The sequence below is a fragment of the Melospiza georgiana genome, chromosome 22, assembly GCF_028018845.1.
Source record: "Melospiza georgiana isolate bMelGeo1 chromosome 22, bMelGeo1.pri, whole genome shotgun sequence".
In the NCBI taxonomy this organism is placed as follows: Eukaryota; Metazoa; Chordata; class Aves; order Passeriformes; family Passerellidae; genus Melospiza; species Melospiza georgiana.
Genome location: NC_080451.1, coordinates 202,897 through 216,817, shown reverse-complemented (window position 1 = coordinate 216,817; position 13,921 = coordinate 202,897).

Sequence of the window (13,921 nt, the reverse complement as noted above, 5' to 3'; positions counted from 1 at the left end):
GGGCTTCCTGGTTTTAAAAGTCCTAGGCCTAAGCCTAACAGTAACCCTAGGAAGGTAAATCAGCCGGGTATGAGGGTTCTTCCAAAGGAAAAAGCTGTGAAAGCAGCCATGTTGTGGCATTTCTGAGCTCCCTTTGGGATGCCTTTGGCAGCTGCAGTAAGCCTGGAACTCAGGGCTTCCTGGTTCAAAAAATCCTAGCCCTAGGCTGAACCCTAACCCTAACCCTAACCCTAGGCAGATAAATCAGCCTAGGTATAGGGATGGTGCAAAGGAAAAAGCTGTGAAACCAGCCATGTGGTGGCACTTTTGCACTCCCTTTTGGATGCCTTTCACAGCTCCAGTGTGCCTGGAGGTCTGGGCTTCCTGATTTTAAAGTCCTAGGCCTAAGCCTAATAGAAACCCTACGTAGGTAAATCAGCCGGGTCTGAGGGTTCCTCCTAAGGAAAAAGCTGTGTAAGCAGCCATGTTGTGGCATTTCTGAGCTCACTTTGGGATGCCTTTGGCAGCTGCAGTAAGCCTGGAACTCAGGGCTTCCTGGTTCAAAATATCCTAGCCCTAGGCTGAACCCTAACCCTAACCCTAGGCAGATAAATCAGCCTAGGTATAGGGATGGTGCCAACGAAAAAGCTGTGAAAGCAGCCATGTTGTGGCACTTTTGCAGTCCCTTTTGGATGCCTTTCACAGCTCCAGTGTGCCTGGAGGTCTGGGCTTCCTGATTTTAAAAATCCTAGCACAAGTCCTACCTAACCCCAGCCCGACGACGAGAAAGTCAAATCAGCCAGGAATTAGGGATGTCCCCAAGGAAATAGCTGTGGAGGCAGGCATGTTGTGGTACTTTTGTGCTCTTCTTGGGTAGTCCTTCGCAGCTGCTGTGTTCTTGGAACTCAGGGCTTTCAGGTTAAAAGAACCCTAACCCTAGGCCTAACTCAAACCTCAACGCTAGGAAGGAAAATCAGCCTATGGTTGGGGATGGTCTCATGGAAATAGCAGTGGAGGCAGCCAAGTTGTGTCACTTTTGCGCTGCCCTTGGGATGAATTGAACAGCTGCAGTGTGCCTGGAGCACAGGGCTTCCTGGTTTTAAAAGTCCTAGGCCTAAGCCTAACAGTAACCCTAGGAAGGTAAATCAGCCGGGTATGAGGGTTCCTCCTAAGGAAAAAGCTGTGAAAGCAGCCATGTTGTGTCACTTCTGCGCTCCCTTTGGGATGCCTTTGGCAGCTGCAGTAAGCCTGGAACTCAGGGCTTCCTGGTTCAAAAGATCCTAGCCCTAGGCTGAACCCTAACCCTAACCCTAGGCAGATAAATCAGCCTAGGTATAGGGATGGTGCCAAGGAAAAAGCTGTGAAAGCAGCCATGTTGTGGCACTTTTGCACTCCCTTTTGGATGCCTTTCACAGCTCCAGTGTGCCTGGAGGTCTGGGCTTCCTGATTTTAAAAATCCTAGCACAAGTCCTACCTAACCCCAACCTGACGACGAGAAAGGCAAATCAGCCAGGAATTAGGGATGTCCCCAAGGAAATCGCTGTGGAGGCAGGCATGTTGTGGTACTTTTGTGCTCTTCTTGGGTAGTCCTTCGCAGCTGCTATGTTCTTGGAACTCAGGGCTTTCTGGTTAAAAGAACACTAACCCTCGGCCTAACTCAAACCTCAACGCTAGGAAGGAAAATCAGCCTATGGTTGGGGATGGTCTCATGGAAATAGCAGTGGAGGCAGCCAAGTTGTGTCACTTTTGCCCTCCCTTTCGGATGCCTTGAACAGCTGCAGTGTGCCTGGAGCACAGGGCTTCCTGGTTTTAAAAGTCCTAGGCCTAAGCCTAACAGTAACCCTAGGAAGGTAAATCAGCCGGGTATGAGGGTTCTTCCAAAGGAAAAAGCTGTGAAAGCAGCCATGTTGTGGCATTTCTGAGCTCCCTTTGGGATGCCTTTGGCAGCTGCAGTAAGCCTGGAACTCAGGGCTTCCTGGTTCAAAAAATCCTAGCCCTAGGCTGAACCCTAACCCTAGGCAGATAAATCAGCCTAGGTATAGGGATGGTGCCAAGTAAAAAGCTGTGAAAGCAGCCATGTTGTGGCACTTTTGCACTCCCTTTTGGATGCCTTTGACAGCTCCAGTGTGCCTGGAGGTCTGGGCTTCCTGATTTTAAAAGTCCTAGCACAAGTCCTACCTAACCCCAGCCCGACGACGAGAAAGGCAAATCAGCCAGTAATTAGGGATGTCCCCAAGGAAATAGCTGTGGAGGCAGGCATGTTGTGGTACTTTTGTGCTCTTCTTGGGTAGTCCTTCGCAGCTGCTGTGTTCTTGGAACTCAGGGCTTTCAGGTTAAAAGAACCCTAACCCTAGGCCTAACTCAAACCTCAACGCTAGGAAGGAAAATCAGCCTATGGTTCGGGATGGTCTCATGGAAATAGCAGTGGAGGCAGCCAAGTTGTGTCACTTTTGCGCTGCCCTTGGGATGAATTGAACAGCTGCAGTGTGCCTGGAGCACAGGGCTTCCTGGTTTTAAAAGTCCTAGGCCTAAGCCTAACAGTAACCCTAGGAAGGTAAATCAGCCGGGTATGAGGGTTCTTCCTAAGGAAAAAGCTGTGAAAGCAGCCATGTTGTGTCACTTCTGCGCTCCCTTTGGGATGCCTTTGGCAGCTGCAGTAAGCCTGGAACTCAGGGCTTCCTGGTTCAAAACATCCTAGCCCTAGGCTGAACCCTAACCCTAACCCTAGGCAGATAAATCAGCCTAGGTATAGGGATGGTGCCAAGGAAAAAGCTGTGAAAGCAGCCATGTTGTGGCACTTTTGCACTCCCTTTTGGATGCCTTTCACAGCTCCAGTGTGCCTGGAGGTCTGGGCTTCCTGATTTTAAAAATCCTAGCACAAGTCCTACCTAACCCCAACCTGACGACGAGAAAGGCAAATCAGCCAGGAATTAGGGATGTCCCCAAGGAAATCGCTGTGGAGGCAGGCATGTTGTGGTACTTTTGTGCTCTTCTTGGGTAGTCCTTCGCAGCTGCTATGTTCTTGGAACTCAGGGCTTTCTGGTTAAAAGAACACTAACCCTCGGCCTAACTCAAACCTCAATGCTAGGAAGGAAAATCAGCCTATGGTTGGGGATGGTCTCATGGAAATAGCAGTGGAGGCAGCCAAGTTGTGTCACTTTTGCCCATCCTTTCGGATGCCTTGAACAGCTGCAGTGTGCCTGGAGCACAGGGCTTCCTGGTTTTAAAAGTCCTAGGCCTAAGCCTAACAGTAACCCTAGGAAGGTAAATCAGCCGGGTATGAGGGTTCCTCCTAAGGAAAAAGCTGTGAAAGCAGCCATGTTGTGGCACTTCTGCGCTCCCTTTGGGATGCCTTTGGCAGCTGCAGTAAGCCTGGAACTCAGGGCTTCCTGGTTCAAAAGATCCTAGCCCTAGGCTGAACCCTAACCCTAACCCTAGGCAGATAAATCAGCCTAGGTATAGGGATGGTGCAAAGGAAAAAGCTGTGAAACCAGCCATGTGGTGGCACTTTTGCACTCCCTTTTGGATGCCTTTCACAGCTCCAGTGTGCCTGGAGGTCTGGGCTTCCTGATTTTAAAAATCCTAGCACAAGTCCTACCTAACCCCAACCTGACGACGAGAAAGGCAAATCAGCCAGGAATTAGGGATGTCCCCAAGGAAATCGCTGTGGAGGCAGGCATGTTGTGGTACTTTTGTGCTCTTCTTGGGTAGTCCTTCGCAGCTGCTATGTTCTTGGAACTCAGGGCTTTCTGGTTAAAAGAACACTAACCCTCGGCCTAACTCAAACCTCAACGCTAGGAAGGAAAATCAGCCTATGGTTGGGGATGGTCTCATGGAAATAGCAGTGGAGGCAGCCAAGTTGTGTCACTTTTGCCCTCCCTTTCGGATGCCTTGAACAGCTGCAGTGTGCCTGGAGCACAGGGCTTCCTGGTTTTAAAAGTCCTAGGCCTAAGCCTAACAGTAACCCTAGGAAGGTAAATCAGCCGGGTATGAGGGTTCTTCCAAAGGAAAAAGCTGTGAAAGCAGCCATGTTGTGGCATTTCTGAGCTCCCTTTGGGATGCCTTTGGCAGCTGCAGTAAGCCTGGAACTCAGGGCTTCCTGGTTCAAAAAATCCTAGCCCTAGGCTGAACCCTAACCCTAACCCTAACCCTAGGCAGATAAATCAGCCTAGGTATAGGGATGGTGCAAAGGAAAAAGCTGTGAAACCAGCCATGTGGTGGCACTTTTGCACTCCCTTTTGGATGCCTTTCACAGCTCCAGTGTGCCTGGAGGTCTGGGCTTCCTGATTTTAAAAGTCCTAGCACAAGTCCTACCTAACCCCAGCCCGACGACGAGAAAGGCAAATCAGCCAGGAATTAGGGATGTCCCCAAGGAAATAGCTGTGGAGGCAGGCATGTTGTGGTACTTTTGTGCTCTTCTTGGGTAGTCCTTCGCAGCTGCTGTGTTCTTGGAACTCAGGGCTTTCAGGTTAAAAGAACCCTAACCCTAGGCCTAACTCAAACCTCAACGCTAGGAAGGAAAATCAGCCTAGGGTTCGGGATGGTCTCATGGAAATAGCAGTGGAGGCAGCCAAGTTGTGTCACTTTTGCGCTGCCCTTGGGATGAATTGAACAGCTGCAGTGTGCCTGGAGCACAGGGCTTCCTGGTTTTAAAAGTCCTAGGCCCAAGCCTAACAGTAACCCTAGGAAGGTAAATCAGCCGGGTATGAGGGTTCCTCCTAAGGAAAAAGCTGTGAAAGCAGCCATGTTGTGTCACTTCTGCGCTCCCTTTGGGATGCCTTTGGCAGCTGCAGTAAGCCTGGAACTCAGGGCTTCCTGGTTCAAAAGATCCTAGCCCTAGGCTGAACCCTAACCCTAGGCAGATAAATCAGCCTAGGTATAGGGATGGTGCCAAGGAAAAAGCTGTGAAAGCAGCCATGTTGTGGCACTTTTGCACTCCCTTTTGGATGCCTTTCACAGCTCCAGTGTGCCTGGAGGTCTGGGCTTCCTGATTTTAAAAATCCTAGCACAAGTCCTACCTAACCCCAACCTGACGACGAGAAAGGCAAATCAGCCAGGAATTAGGGATGTCCCCAAGGAAATCGCTGTGGAGGCAGGCATGTTGTGGTACTTTTGTGCTCTTCTTGGGTAGTCCTTCGCAGCTGCTGTGTTCTTGGAACTCAGGGCTTTCTGGTTAAAAGAACACTAACCCTCGGCCTAACTCAAACCTCAACGCTAGGAAGGAAAATCAGCCTATGGTTGGGGATGGTCTCATGGAAATAGCAGTGGAGGCAGCCAAGTTGTGTCACTTTTGCCCTCCCTTTCGGATGCCTTGAACAGCTGCAGTGTGCCTGGAGCACAGGGCTTCCTGGTTTTAAAAGTCCTAGGCCTAAGCCTAACAGTAACCCTAGGAAGGTAAATCAGCCGGGTATGAGGGTTCTTCCAAAGGAAAAAGCTGTGAAAGCAGCCATGTTGTGGCATTTCTGAGCTCCCTTTGGGATGCCTTTGGCAGCTGCAGTAAGCCTGGAACTCAGGGCTTCCTGGTTCAAAAAATCCTAGCCCTAGGCTGAACCCTAACCCTAGGCAGATAAATCAGCCTAGGTATAGGGATGGTGCCAAGGAAAAAGCTGTGAAAGCAGCCATGTTGTGGCACTTTTGCACTCCCTTTTGGATGCCTTTCACAGCTCCAGTGTGCCAGGAGGTCTGGGCTTCCTGATTTTAAAAGTCCTAGCACAAGTCCTACCTAACCCCAGCCCGACGACGAGAAAGGCAAATCAGCCAGTAATTAGGGATGTCCCCAAGGAAATAGTTGTGGAGGCAGGCATGTTGTGGTACTTTTGTGCTCTTCTTGGGTAGTCCTTCGCAGCTGCTGTGTTCTTGGAACTCAGGGCTTTCAGGTTAAAAGAACCCTAACCCTAGGCCTAACTCAAACCTCAACGCTAGGAAGGAAAATCAGCCTATGGTTCGGGATGGTCTCATGGAAATAGCAGTGGAGGCAGCCAAGTTGTGTCACTTTTGCGCTGCCCTTGGGATGAATTGAACAGCTGCAGTGTGCCTGGAGCACAGGGCTTCCTGGTTTTAAAAGTCCTAGGCCTAAGCCTAACAGTAACCCTAGGAAGGTAAATCAGCCGGGTATGAGGGTTCCTCCTAAGGAAAAAGCTGTGAAAGCAGCCATGTTGTGTCACTTCTGCGCTCCCTTTGGGATGCCTTTGGCAGCTGCAGTAAGCCTGGAACTCAGGGCTTCCTGATTCAAAAGATCCTAGCCCTAGGCTGAACCCTAACCCTAACCCTAGGCAGATAAATCAGCCTAGGTATAGGGATGGTGCCAAGGAAAAAGCTGTGAAAGCAGCCATGTTGTGGCACTTTTGCACTCCCTTTTGGATGCCTTTCACAGCTCCAGTGTGCCTGGAGGTCTGGGCTTCCTGATTTTAAAAATCCTAGCACAAGTCCTACCTAACCCCAACCTGACGACGAGAAAGGCAAATCAGCCAGGAATTAGGGATGTCCCCAAGGAAATCGCTGTGGAGGCAGGCATGTTGTGGTACTTTTGTGCTCTTCTTGGGTAGTCCTTCGCAGCTGCTGTGTTCTTGGAACTCAGGGCTTTCTGGTTAAAAGAACCCTAACCCTAGGCCTAACTCAAACCTCAACGCTAGGAAGGAAAATCAGCCTATGGTTGGGGATGGTCTCATGGAAATAGCAGTGGAGGCAGCCAAGTTGTGTCACTTTTGCCCTCCCTTTCGGATGCCTTGAACAGCTGCAGTGTGCCTGGAGCACAGGGCTTCCTGGTTTTAAAAGTCCTAGGCCTAAGCCTAACAGTAACCCTAGGAAGGTAAATCAGCCGGGTATGAGGGTTCTTCCAAAGGAAAAAGCTGTGAAAGCAGCCATGTTGTGGCACTTCTGAGCTCCCTTTGGGATGCCTTTGGCAGCTGCAGTAAGCCTGGAACTCAGGGCTTCCTGGTTCTAAATATCCTAGCCCTAGGCTGAACCCTAACCCTAACCCTAGGCAGATAAATCAGCCTAGGTGTAGGGATGGTGCAAAGGAAAAAGCTGTGAAAGCAGCCATGTTGTGGCACTTTTGCACTCCCTTTCGGATGCCTTTCACAGCTCCAGTGTGCCTGGAGGTCTGGGCTTCCTGATTTTAAAAATCCTAGCACAAGTCCTACCTAACCCCAGCCCGACGACGAGAAAGGCAAATCAGCCAGGAATTAGGGATGTCCCCAAGGAAATAGCTGTGGAGGCAGGCATGTTGTGGTACTTTTGTGCTCTTCTTGGGTAGTCCTTCGCAGCTGCTGTGTTCTTGGAACTCAGGGCTTTCAGGTTAAAAGAACCCTAACCCTAGGCCTAACTCAAACCTCAACGCTAGGAAGGAAAATCAGCCTATGGTTGGGGATGGTCTCATGGAAATAGCAGTGGAGGCAGCCAAGTTGTGTCACTTTTGCGCTGCCCTTGGGATGAATTGAACAGCTGCAGTGTGCCTGGAGCACAGGGCTTCCTGGTTTTCAAAGTCCTAGGCCTAAGCCTAACAGTAACCCTAGGAAGGTAAATCAGCCGGGTATTAGGGTTCTTCCTAAGGAAAAAGCTGTGAAAGCAGCCATGTTGTGTCACTTCTGCGCTCCCTTTGGGATGCCTTTGGCAGCTGCAGTAAGCCTGGTACTCAGGGCTTCCTGATTCAAAAAATCCTAGCCCTAGGCTGAAACCTAACCCTAACCCTAGGCAGATAAATCAGCCTAGGTATAGGGATGGTGCCAAAGAAAAAGCTGTGAAAGCAGCCATGTTGGGGCACTTTTGCACTCCCTTTTGGATGCCTTTCACAGCTCCAGTGTGCCTGGAGGTCTGGGCTTCCTGATTTTAAAAATCCTAGCACAAGTCCTACCTAACCCCAACCTGACGACGTGAAAGGCAAATCAGCCAGGAATTAGGGATGTCCCCAAGGAAATCGCTGTGGAGGCAGGCATGTTGTGGTACTTGTGTGCTCTTCTTGGGTAGTCCTTCGCAGCTGCTATGTTCTTGGAACTCAGGGCTTTCTGGTTAAAAGAACACTAACCCTAGGCCTAACTCAAACCTCAACGCTAGGAAGGAAAATCAGCCTATGGTTGGGGATGGTCTCATGGAAATAGCAGTGGAGGCAGCCAAGTTGTGTCACTTTTGCCCTCCCTTTCGGATGCCTTGAACAGCTGAGGTGTGCCTGGAGCACAGGGCTTCCTGGTTTTAAATGTCCTAGGCCTAAGCCTAACAGTAACCCTAGGAAGGTAAATCAGCCGAGTATGAGGGTTCTTCCTAAGGAAAAAGCTGTGAAAGCAACCATGTTGTGGCACTTCTGCGCTCCCTTTGGGATGCCTTTGGCAGCTGCAGTAAGCCTGGAACTCAGGGCTTCCTGGTTCAAAAAATCCTAGCCCTAGGCTGAAGCCTAACCCTAACCCTAGGCAGATAAATCAGCCTAGGTATAGGGATGGTGCAAAGGAAAAAGCTGTGAAACCAGCCATGTGGTGGCACTTTTGCACTCCCTTTTGGATGCCTTTCACAGCTCCAGTGTGCCTGGAGGTCTGGGCTTCCTGATTTTAAAAATCCTAGCACAAGGCCTACCTAACCCCAACCCGACGACGAGAAAGGCAAATCAGCCAGGAATTAGGGATGTCCCCAAGGAAATTGCTGTGGATGCAGGCATGTTGTGGTACTTTTGTGCTCTTCTTGGGTAGTCCTTCGCAGCTGCTGTGTTCTTGGAACTCAGGGCTTTCTGGTTAAAAGAACCCTAACCCTACGCCTAACTCAAACCTCAACGCTAGGAAGGAAAATCAGCCTATGGTTGGGGATGGTCTCATGGAAATAGCAGTGGAGGCAGCCAAGTTGTGTCACTTTTGCGCTGCCCTTGGGATGAATTGAACAGCTGCAGTGTGCCTGGAGCACAGGGCTTCCTGGTTTTAAAAGTCCTAGGCCTAAGCCTAACAGTAACCCTAGGAAGGTAAATCAGCCGGGTATGAGGGTTCTTCCTAAGGAAAAAGCTGTGAAAGCAGCCATGTTGTGTCACTTCTGCGCTCCCTTTGGGATGCCTTTGGCAGCTGCAGTAAGCCTGGAACTCAGGGCTTTCTGGTTCAAAATATCCTAGCCCTAGGCTGAACCCTAACCCTAACCCTAGGCAGATAAATCAGCCTAGGTATAGGGATGGTGCCAAGGAAAAAGCTGTGAAAGCAGCCATGTTGTGGCACTTTTGCACTCCCTTTTGGATGCCTTTCACAGCTCCAGTGTGCCTGGAGGTCTGGGCTTCCTGATTTTAAAAATCCTAGCACAAGTCCTACCTAACCCCAACCTGACGACGAGAAAGGCAAATCAGCCAGGAATTAGGGATGTCCCCAAGGAAATCGCTGTGGAGGCAGGCATGTTGTGGTACTTTTGTGCTCTTCTTGGGTAGTCCTTCGCAGCTGCTGTGTTCTTGGAACTCAGGGCTTTCTGGTTAAAAGAACCCTAACCCTAGGCCTAACTCAAACCTCAACGCTAGGAAGGAAAATCAGCCTATGGTTGGGGATGGTCTCATGGAAATAGCAGTGGAGGCAGCCAAGTTGTCTCACTTTTGCCCTCCCTTTCGGATGCCTTGAACAGCTGCAGTGTGCCTGGAGCACAGGGCTTCCTGGTTTTAAAAGTCCTAGGCCTAAGCCTAACAGTAACCCTAGGAAGGTAAATCAGCCGGGTATGAGGGTTCTTCCTAAGGAAAAAGCTGTGAAAGCAGCCATGTTGTGGCATTTCTGAGCTCCCTTTGGGATGCCTTTGGCAGCTGCAGTAAGCCTGGAACTCAGGGCTTCCTGGTTCAAAAAATCCTAGCCCTAGGCTGAACCCTAACCCTAACCCTAACCCTAGGCAGATAAATCAGCCTAGGTATAGGGATGGTGCAAAGGAAAAAGCTGTGAAACCAGCCATGTGGTGGCACTTTTGCACTCCCTTTTGGATGCCTTTCACAGCTCCAGTGTGCCTGGAGGTCTGGGCTTCCTGATTTTAAAAATCCTAGCACAAGTCCTACCTAACCCCAACCTGACGACGAGAAAGGCAAATCAGCCAGGAATTAGGGATGTCCCCAAGGAAATAGCTGTGGAGGCAGGCATGTTGTGGTACTTTTGTGCTCTTCTTGGGTAGTCCTTCGCAGCTGCTGTGTTCTTGGAACTCAGGGCTTTCTGGTTAAAAGAACACTAACCCTAGGCCTAACTCAAACCTCAACGCTAGGAAGGAAAATCAGCCTATGGTTGGGGATGGTCTCATGGAAATAGCAGTGGAGGCAGCCAAGTTGTGTCACTTTTGCCCTCCCTTTCGGATGCCTTGAACAGCTGCAGTGTGCCTGGAGCACAGGGCTTCCTGGTTTTAAAAGTCCTAGGCCTAAGCCTAACAGTAACCCTAGGAAGGTAAATCAGCCGGGTATGAGGGTTCATCCAAAGGAAAAAGCTGTGAAAGCAGCCATGTTGTGGCATTTCTGAGCTCCCTTTGGGATGCCTTTGGCAGCTGCAGTAAGCCTGGAACTCAGGGCTTCCTGGTTCAAAATATCCTAGCCCTAGGCTGAACCCTAACCCTAACCCTAGGCAGATAAATCAGCCTAGGTATAGGGATGGTGCCAAGGAAAAAGCTGTGAAAGCAGCCATGTTGTGGCACTTTTGCACTCCCTTTTGGATGCCTTTCACAGCTCCAGTGTGCCTGGAGGTCTGGGCTTCCTGATTTTAAAAGTCCTAGCACAAGTCCTACCTAACCCCAGCCCGACGACGAGAAAGGCAAATCAGCCAGGAATTAGGGATGTCCCCAAGGAAATAGCTGTGGAGGCAGGCATGTTGTGGTACTTTTGTGCTCTTCTTGGGTAGTCCTTCGCAGCTGCTGTGTTCTTGGAACTCAGGGCTTTCAGGTTAAAAGAACCCTAACCCTAGGCCTAACTCAAACCTCAACGCTAGGAAGGAAAATCAGCCTATGGTTCGGGATGGTCTCATGGAAATAGCAGTGGAGGCAGCCAAGTTGTGTCACTTTTGCGCTGCCCTTGGGATGAATTGAACAGCTGCAGTGTGCCTGGAGCACAGGGCTTCCTGGTTTTAAAAGTCCTAGGCCTAAGCCTAACAGTAACCCTAGGAAGGTAAATCAGCCGGGTATGAGGGTTCTTCCTAAGGAAAAAGCTGTGAAAGCAGCCATGTTGTGTCACTTCTGCGCTCCCTTTGGGATGCCTTTGGCAGCTGCAGTAAGCCTGGAACTCAGGGCTTCCTGGTTCAAAATATCCTAGCCCTAGGCTGAACCCTAACCCTAACCCTAGGCAGATAAATCAGCCTAGGTATAGGGATGGTGCCAAGGAAAAAGCTGTGAAAGCAGCCATGTTGTGGCACTTTTGCACTCCCTTTTGGATGCCTTTCACAGCTCCAGTGTGCCTGGAGGTCTGGGCTTCCTGATTTTAAAAATCCTAGCACAAGTCCTACCTAACCCCAACCTGACGACGAGAAAGGCAAATCAGCCAGGAATTAGGGATGTCCCCAAGGAAATCGCTGTGGAGGCAGGCATGTTGTGGTACTTTTGTGCTCTTCTTGGGTAGTCCTTCGCAGCTGCTATGTTCTTGGAACTCAGGGCTTTCTGGTTAAAAGAACACTAACCCTCGGCCTAACTCAAACCTCAACGCTAGGAAGGAAAATCAGCCTATGGTTGGGGATGGTCTCATGGAAATAGCAGTGGAGGCAGCCAAGTTGTGTCACTTTTGCCCTCCCTTTCGGATGCCTTGAACAGCTGCAGTGTGCCTGGAGCACAGGGCTTCCTGGTTTTAAAAGTCCTAGGCCTAAGCCTAACAGTAACCCTAGGAAGGTAAATCAGCCGGGTATGAGGGTTCTTCCAAAGGAAAAAGCTGTGAAAGCAGCCATGTTGTGGCATTTCTGAGCTCCCTTTGGGATGCCTTTGGCAGCTGCAGTAAGCCTGGAACTCAGGGCTTCCTGGTTCAAAAAATCCTAGCCCTAGGCTGAACCCTAACCCTAACCCTAACCCTAGGCAGATAAATCAGCCTAGGTATAGGGATGGTGCAAAGGAAAAAGCTGTGAAAGCAGCCATGTGGTGGCACTTTTGCACTCCCTTTTGGATGCCTTTCACAGCTCCAGTGTGCCTGGAGGTCTGGGCTTCCTGATTTTAAAAATCCTAGCACAAGTCCTACCTAACCCCAGCCCGACGACGAGAAAGGCAAATCAGCCAGGAATTAGGGATGTCCCCAAGGAAATAGCTGTGGAGGCAGGCATGTTGTGGTACTTTTGTGCTCTTCTTGGGTAGTCCTTCGCAGCTGCTGTGTTCTTGGAACTCAGGGCTTTCTGGTTAAAAGAACCCTAACCCTAGGCCTAACTCAAACCTCAACGCTAGGAAGGAAAATCAGCCTATGGTTCGGGATGGTCTCATGGAAATAGCAGTGGAGGCAGCCAAGTTGTGTCACTTTTGCGCTGCCCTTGGGATGAATTGAACAGCTGCAGTGTGCCTGGAGCACAGGGCTTCCTGGTTTTAAAAGTCCTAGGCCTAAGCCTAACAGTAACCCTAGGAAGGTAAATCAGCCGGGTATGAGGGTTCTTCCTAAGGAAAAAGCTGTGAAAGCAGCCATGTTGTGTCACTTCTGCGCTCCCTTTGGGATGCCTTTGGCAGCTGCAGTAAGCCTGGAACTCAGGGCTTCCTGGTTCAAAAAATCCTAGCCCTAGTCTGAACCCAAACCCTAACCCTAGGCAGATAAATCAGCCTATGTATAGGGATGGTGCAAAGGAAAAAGCTGTGAAAGCAGCCATGTTGTGGCACTTTTGCACTCCCTTTTGGATGCCTTTCACAGCTCCAGTGTGCCTGGAGGTCTGGGCTTCCTGATTTTAAAGTCCGAGGCCTAAGCCTAGCACTAACCCTGGGAAGGTAAATCAGCCGGGTATTAGGGTTCTTCCTAAGGAAAAAGCTGTGAAAGCAGCCATGTTGTGGCACTTCTGCGCTCCCTTTTGGGATGCCTTTGGCAGCTGCAGTAAGCCTGGAACTCAGGGCTTCCTGGTTCAAAAAATCCTAGCCCTACGCAGTAGCCTAACCCTAACCCTAGGCAGATAAATCAGCCTAGGTGTAGGGATGGTGCCAACGAAAAAGCTGTGAAAGCAGCCATGTTGTGGCACTTTTGCACTCCCTTTTTGATGCCTTTCACTGCTCCAGTGTGCCTGGAGGTCTGGGCTTCCTGATTTTAAAAATCCTAGCACAAGTCCTACCTAACCCCAACCTGACGACGAGAAAGGCAAATCAGCCAGGAATTAGGGATGTCCCCAAGGAAATCGCTGTGGAGGCAGGCATGTTGTGGTACTTTTGTGCTCTTCTTGGGTAGTCCTTCGCAGCTGCTGTGTTCTTGGAACTCAGGGCTTTCTGGTTAAAAGAACACTAACCCTAGGCCTAACTCAAACCTCAACGCTAGGAAGGAAAATCAGCCTATGGTTCGGGATGGTCTCATGGAAATAGCAGTGGAGGCAGCCAGGTTGTGTCACTTTTGCGCTCCCCTTGGGATGCCTTGAACAGCTGCAGTGTGCCTGGAGCACAGGGCTTCCTGGTTTTCAAAGTCCTAGTCCTAAGCCTAACAGTAACCCTAGGAAGGTAAATCAGCCTGGTATGAGGGTTCTTCCTAAGGAAAAAGCTGTGAAAGCAGCCATGTTGTGGCATTTCTGAGCTCACTTTAGGATGCCTTTGGCAGCTGCAGTAAGCCTGGAACTCAGGGCTTCCTGGTTCAAAAAATCCTAGCCCTAGGCTGAACCCTAACCCTAACCCTAACCCTAGGCAGATAAATCAGCCTAGGTATAGGGATGGTGCCAACGAAACAGCTGTGGAGGCAGCCATGTTGTGGCACTTTTGCACTCCCTTTTGGATGCCTTTCACAGCTCCAGTGTACCTGGAGGTCTGGGCTTCCTGATTTTAAAGTCCTAGTTCTAAGCCTAATAGAAACCCTACGAAGGTAAATCAGCCGGGTATGAGGGTTCCT